Here is a 7,674-nt window from a genome sequence, read left to right as displayed (position 1 = left end):
CCAATAGCACAAAAATAATAACAGAAACCATAATGGCTCTTTCAGACTTTTTACTGGACCTAGTGGAAGAGAGTTATTTGTGTTACTGACTTTTTTGTTGTTGTTTTACAGCCAGTTATTTCATGTGATCTGCAATTCTGGCTGTTGCCACTATTCCAAATTACCTGCACAGCCCTGCGCTGCTCTGCTCTTGGGATCTTGATTTGGAAATGAGAGCTAAGTTTTTACAGGTTCGGCTCGGAGGAAAACAGAAATGGCTTTTATAAAAGGTAACCACTTATTTCCTGTTTTAACTGTCAGCTAGACTGTACTGAATGTGGCCTCATTGAGTGCGTTTACATGGACGCGAGTATCCCGGTTATGAGCTGTTTGCATGGGGTTGATACGGCGTTTACATGCACACAGACCAACCTGGTTATTCTTATCGCTGTATACATGATAAATACTAGTGTCCTATTTGCTCAGACGCTTGTAATGTTTATTTTTTACAACACAAAATTTTGAAATCTGATAAAAACTACTGTGGCTTACTGCTTGATTCTTTCTTCCATCCGACCTTCCAATCGTATTTCATTCTTTAATTCATGATAGACAAAACTCTGTTTCTTCATCGCTCTCATTGCTGCCGCCATGTTAGATGTTTACATGCACAAACACAAACACAAAGATGGGATAAAAACTATCAAAACCAGGATACCCAAGTCCATGCAGCACACTCAATGTTTTATGACTGCTGTTTTGAAACCTTGAGTTTGGCACTTTAGATCCCCATCTTGAGTTTTCGGAACCGGAAGTGACCATCAGACAAGAGGATGGATACTCAATTCTACATATCATGGTGGACGAGTAGCCATGGTAGAATCTTGTCAATCACAGGTAGCCATGCCCCTTAAAAAAAAATGCTAATTTGTCCTTTTCCTCTTAATAGAGCAATAACTTACAAAGTGTAAATCATGGTGTATGAAAGAAGAGTTGAGCTGCGTTCAGCTGCACTGTGCATAACCTCTAAAATCTCCAGCATGCTTTTGCGCTGTGGTCCGTCTGCCCCGAGGTTTTGCTCGGTCCAACAGGTGCCTAACACACTGGATCAGTGTCTGAAGGGCAGTGCAGAGTATGCAAGAGAGAGAAGATCACACAGGAAAAAAGAGAACAACATACAAACAGCTGGTTACTTTGCCTTTTTGAGGTTGATTTGCTTTTTATTTGGTGATTCTTTTGGCATTACACTTATACAGTGATGGGGTATAAAATCTGCAGTTTTATTTTGAAGTTGACCGGATTGCACTCAGATCCTGTGAAACCTGCAGGTCAGAGACGCGTCCGGGGCATCGCCTGTACCATCGGATGGACCTCTAGGAACATAATGCCTGCAATGGAAACACATTTAGAAGACATTTTAAAGTTGTGCATGCATATTGAATATACCCGCATCCACTAATTCCAGAGTCGATTCATTGCACACCCTCCAGGAATGTGGTTATTATAAATCCACTGGAAACACAATCCCACAATAGCGGGTTGTTAAATAACCTGTTTTTTTTCTGGGAGGAGCTAGTAAAGATGTCAGTCACAACTTGACCTGCCGTCCCCACAGTTTTGAAAAATGGTCTAGATAGCATAGCTGGATTGTTTTTCCAGGTTTCATTATAGTTACAAACTTTGATTTAACTCAGATTTCTATGGATGCGAGATAGGGGAGTTGATGCATTTTTATGATTCCGAGCCGAACATCCAGACGCTTTTGCCTCATTAACCACAATGATTTGTGACTTCTCTTCTTTTTCTTCACCATTCCTCAGCCGCCTGTCCGTTCTGGTTAAACTGAGCTGTCCTGTTGCGGTTCCTCTTTGACCTCTTGTGTGTGTGACTGATGTTTTTATTGGTGTCCTACTGCGTCTGGAGTGATGCGCCTGTTACAGAGGTCACAGAGGTCCATGACGTTACTCCTCCACCCCCATCCCACAGCTTTGAGAGCACAGCTCGGGCTGCTTTTTCCCCCAAAAAAACATGTTGTTGATCCTTGTTCCATTACCTTGCGGTGGAAAAAACAATCCCCGTCCAAATATTCTTTTAAAACAACGTTCACAAGAAATAAGTCATCTCCGCCCCGTCAACCCGCCGCCCTTCTCCCCCCTTTTTTTGGCCACAATTTAAATTTGCTACACCTCATTTTCAAACACTCACATGATCCATTTGCACAAGTTCCAGATTACATGCATGTCAGTGATCATCGAGCCCTGGAAGGTCCGGAGAGAGGGAGGGAGGATTGATGGGGGGGGGGATTGCAGAAATATGTTGCAGTAATTGAGTTAAGCAGCTCAAACAGCAGTGTTGCTGTTAGAGGGAACTTAGAGCTTATTATCTGCGGTTCTGAGTTATTCACTCTCTAAGCATCTTTGACATGGTTACAACTCACAAATTAGCAGCGGTCAGTATCTCAATAATCAGGTTACACTAATTGCCCACATCCATAAATCGGGATTGAAAATGATTTTCTCTGACAGGACGTTGAAGGAAAAACTTCACAGTGAAGAAGAATAAGTTTGGATTTGAGACCAATTACAGTAAAGACACAGATCAAAACATAAGAAACGTCTGGATGATAGCTTCAAGCTAGCGAGGGGGGTCTACTAAATTATTGACATCCTGCTTACTTACCATATTTTCACTCTTGCCAAAGATGCCAAATGATGAGGGGAGAAAACATATTCATCTATTCCCTAAGTGCTTCAAAGTACCCCAAAAGTGTAACCTAGACAAACTGAGCCAAATACAAACACTTGAAAAGAACACGATGATGATGTGGAAGCCAAAATGGTGCCGAGCGGCGTCTCTTAACAGGAGGCAGCGAGGGGAGTTTTGAAGAGGCATGCTGGGTTGTTGGCGGCGGTGACATTCGAGCCGCGACACTAGCTCACCGGGACGCGATTTGAGAGCGTGTTCTTCCACCTTCCAAATGATGGCACTTCTGAGAGGTGAAAATAGATCCTTCTGCCTTTCTCGCAGAGTTCACAGACATTTTATTTCCTGCTACTGAATCATGAAAAAAGGTCTGTTTTTCGGCATTTGGAGCTATGAGACACATTAAGCTTAGTTTCGACTTGGTAGCCAACCTTCAGCAGCTCATTAAAAACAAGTCACATTCATATTTTAAGTTTGTTAGCTTGACCTAAAACTTGATTTTTCAGGGCCATCAATTTCAGTCGTGATATAAACTGTTGAGGCAAGAAACCCTCATTCATCCCTACAGAGGTCAAATCACTTCCTGAAAATGGTCTTCTCCATTACTTTTAACATGCCGTCATACAGCGTGGACACAGCATGGAAGCTGGGCTGTTTTATAATGTTTAGATCAGCTGACATTGGCCTGTTTGTTCAGTCCTGACCGTGAGATCTGACCCCTCCTTTCAAACATACACACAAGCATCTCAGAGGAATACACCAATAAGCAAATTCCTGATTACGTTATGTGTGTGTATGAAGGCCAGCGACTGCTCCAGAAACCCTTGTTGTTCATTGATTATGCTGTACGTTGACCTCATCCTGGGGGGGCTCAGCGAGGAATTCATCCAAACTTTGAGAAGGAAAACAAACTGAGGCTCCAGCCATGAACTGTAATGGATCCTTGGGAAAACTCTGTTCTCTCAAATTAAAAAATCCCTCTGGAGAAACAATGACAGAACGTGTTGATACAGATCTAAAATGTAACCAAGCAAACTTGTTTTCTGAGTTTAGATTCATAAAATTTAAAGATTGCATCACTGCCATTACAAACCGCATTGGGCGGTTAGGTTGCTGGCAGTTGGCAGTATAGTGTTCTGCTATAGTCTGCATGCACTGTGTGAAAGTGTTCCCATTACTTAGGGCAGTGCTGGGCCTTGTGACAGACACAGCAGCATGCATCACCGAGAAACAAAAGGCCCTTCCTCTGTACCACCATCTGCAATCCAAGCTGGCACCGCTACACACTTCATAAGTTTCAGAACAAAGTGTAGTGAGAGCATGGTTGTGATAAGTTGTTTGTCTCCTGATTATTGTTATCAGGTATTTCGCAAGTAAGACCTTTCACTTGATTTGATTGAATTTAATGGGCTTACAACTAAGCAATAACCCTGCATTCATGGTGTTATCCGTAAAATAACTTCCAAAACTTGGTGAACGCCCAACTGAATAGAAACTCTAACTCTATAAGTTGGAAAAGTGTTGGTACAGAAGTTGCCATCTTGACAGGCTTAGAAAATAACATGGCCGACCTGAAAAGGTTGGTTTATGGAGAGAATGTAATATTCCCTTACTTACTGCCCATCATATTCATTCATAACTGAAATTTGAGTTGCAAATCGTAGTTGCTTTCCATCAGGATCGGTGTTTATTGCCTGGTACATTTACACATTAAAGGAATTTGACTTGGTGTTTCGGTACAAAACAGTTAACAAGGAATGTAGAGTAACCTAGACAAGTTTCAGTACGGAGTTCTGCCCTCTATTGCAGAGTTTAGGAATTTGATTTCTAGCCACTTTGTTTGGAATTATAACTGTTTTTTTTTTTTATCTCAGGGGTTTTTGTTATCGATTGTAAGTGTTTGTTGTTGTTGTCACTTGTTTTACTGTGCTTGTAATTTCAACAGTATTGTAAATGAGGGAAACCTCAGTGTCCTTTCGAGAATAAATAAAAGGTTTGAATAATGTCTTTGGAGCAATTCTTGTCGATTCCACATTGAGATGAAGCTCATTAGCACGTCCAAGTAAAAACAAATAAGAAGACTTCTGAGTTTGGCAAATGGGACCATACAAGAAGCGTGTGAATGAAGGGGTGAGATAGGAAAAGTTAGTTTTTGAATGGGCCTGAGTTCAGGTGCTGTCAAACTTAGATGATGTAGACTGGAATAAATAAAACATTTTTGACCACATTTTCCAGGTCCAAATGGAAGCTCATGGTGCAATGTTAATCTTTGAAATTTGAGTTTTGACTTCTGACGTTATTGGATGTTTCTCCCTCAGCTGTAAGTCCAAGGTGGCAACACTAAACTTAACAATTTATTCATCTGCATGTGCAACAGTTTCTTTGTGTTCTCTGAGAACCTGATGGGATTAAGACTTCCATGGAGGAGAAACGTTTAGGCTTTCGCTCGCTCCCAGTTTGTCTTTATTTGTGTTTTCAGAGGACAAGTTAGGTGAAAGACCTTTTCTCTCTCTCCCCGCCGCCTCAGTGCCACGGCCACCAGCCTACACCAGTGCCAGCCCCGTCTTTGTCATTTATCTATTTATTTAGCTGCCCGAGTTAAATGGCTTAGTGACAAATTAGAGTGTAACGATAATGACCGCGATAGTTAACAACGCTCGCTTCTCATCGAACAGAGGAGGGAATTTCCAATGCTCCTTTCTCTCATTCTTATCCTGACGTATTTCACAAAAAACTCAATGTGAATGACAATTACTGCCCCCAGCGTGAATGGGAGCTCTGAACTTTGTTTTCTTTTTTTTTTTGCTCCTTGGAATCTAATGTGGCAAATCCAGGAGCAGAGCGCGGGGCTGCGGCTCAAGCACACACAATACGGGGGGAGGGTTTAGTTTTGGCAGGGTTGGGTGGAAAAAAAAAAAAAGGGGGTCAAGAATCAAAATGGGAATGACATTTGCCATCAGCGGAGGCCTGCTTTGTGCCAGCCATTGATGCTCCTTTTCCCAAAGTGAGCCTGCAAGGAGGTTGATCTGCAATGCAAATTGGCAGCGCACTGGCTCTTTTCACAAGTGGACAGGCGGGGCCGGGGGCATGGTTCCCACACACACCCCATCCGTCATTCCACCCCATGAAAAAAAACAAAAAAAAAAACAATCCCCCCCCCCTCCACCCTCCACCCTCCTAACCTCAGTTTGCCCAAATGGCCTCGATCTTAGCCACGGTGGAGGCGGCCCAGCGTTCCTCCAGGCCGACTCCCCAGAGCAGACACACACAGTGGGTGCTTTGTTCCAGCAGCAAGGCCTGGGGAGGGTCCGGGTCAAGGGGAGGAGACGGACAGCTTTGACAGGCTGTAAGTAAAGGTGTAGTCTGCGTGGTGCGAGTCACCCCGCCCCCTCCCCCTCCAACACTGAACCGCATGTTTGTTTGTTTGTTTTCCATTAGCTCTGCCATGAGAAGCTCTTTTGTGCGTACACAGTGTTTGCATTATTTGTGGTGTTAAGGTGCATGAATGTGGCTTGTTTAAGCTCTCAGAACTTTGAAGTTTTCACACCAACAGGAGAGAGAATTTCATGTTTCAAGACATGACACCTTATGGGGTACTTATGCATTCAAAGAACATTGCCTGAACTGAATCAAATCAAATCAAAGCCTACTTCAAGATATCCATTTTGCATCTGCAGGAGTTAAACAAACTGAGACAAAGTTGCTGTAAATGAGTCAATGAATAATTTAAAAAATGGCATTTGGAGCTATGAGTGGTATTGGAAGGTCTCCGTCTGTACTGCCAATCCCACTTTGAAAAATGCCATTTCTGTATTATCATGAAGTATTATCGGTGTAGCTAAACAGCTACGCAGAGCTGCTCAACGTTAACTAATTTGAAAAAAATCAGAGACGAAAAACAACATCGGGGTGGATGTTATATTAAAAAACATGTTCAGCACTGTACTTTTTATCTCAACAAGCCACTATTCTTAAGCATTCATTCGGCCCTGGACATACATGTTCACCAGCTTACTGTACAGCGCACTGACCAGCATCTCCTGAGGAGTGTGAGAGCCACGATCTAAAAATACAAGTTCATTTATAAAGCATTTAAAATGTATTGGTTATTATTTTTACTCAGTATTAAACTTGAATATGTAAGAGCAATGTTTCAAATATATATATGCGTTTTGTGTGTCATGCACATGCTCCCATTAAAAGACAGTGACATCATGTGCAGTCGAGTTGCAGAGACAACGTTAGAGAAAGAGAGCTGCATTTTAGGGCGGGGGGGCTCATCGTTTTTCTACCGTGTGACGATGTAATTTATCACTTTTTTTCATTTAACTTGCTTAAACTGGATTACATCTCCTGTCATTCATGTCAGACTGAAGTAACTCTGCTTACAGGTCGTCAGTGGCAAACCTTCTGAAGCAATTCCACTACACCAAACTGTGCCTTTAAATTATTATACCTTTATTTTTGCTTTTTAGGCACAATCCATATACTACACTTTTTATTTTGTATTGTTTTTTTTGTGTAACTTTTTGGGGACTTTAATGTTGAAGCAGTCTGTAAAAATAATGTAAAGTTTTATCTTATTTTAAATCGATGGTAAAGCACCGTGTGAGTTCAGTCAAAGTCCTGAGACCGGTCCATGGTCACACAGGTGTTTCCACTTATTCTGCCTGATTAGACCTTTCCTCTGGACACTCACTCTTTTAGATTTCAGTTTAAAGGAACTTTTAACACTAAAAAAACTAACTGTAAACGAGTTAGCGGTTAAAGTTAGTGTTAACTTTAACACTGGGAGCACACTGGTTTACTGTTGGAGCGTCTTGCTGGACAGTTTTAAAAGAAAAAAAAACAATTAAAGATAGATTGTGTTTGAAATTGTGTTACAATAGTAAAAGCAATAAATCAAAAGGTCGGAGGACTTCCCTGCTGTCCTGAAGTGACAGGTTTATTTTTCTAATATCTCCCGGGTTAAAATAAAAAGTAAACATGACT

Source organism: Labrus bergylta, chromosome 4 (assembly GCF_963930695.1).
Source record: "Labrus bergylta chromosome 4, fLabBer1.1, whole genome shotgun sequence".
NCBI classification, from domain to species: Eukaryota; Metazoa; Chordata; class Actinopteri; order Labriformes; family Labridae; genus Labrus; species Labrus bergylta.
This window is presented reverse-complemented; position numbering follows the sequence as displayed.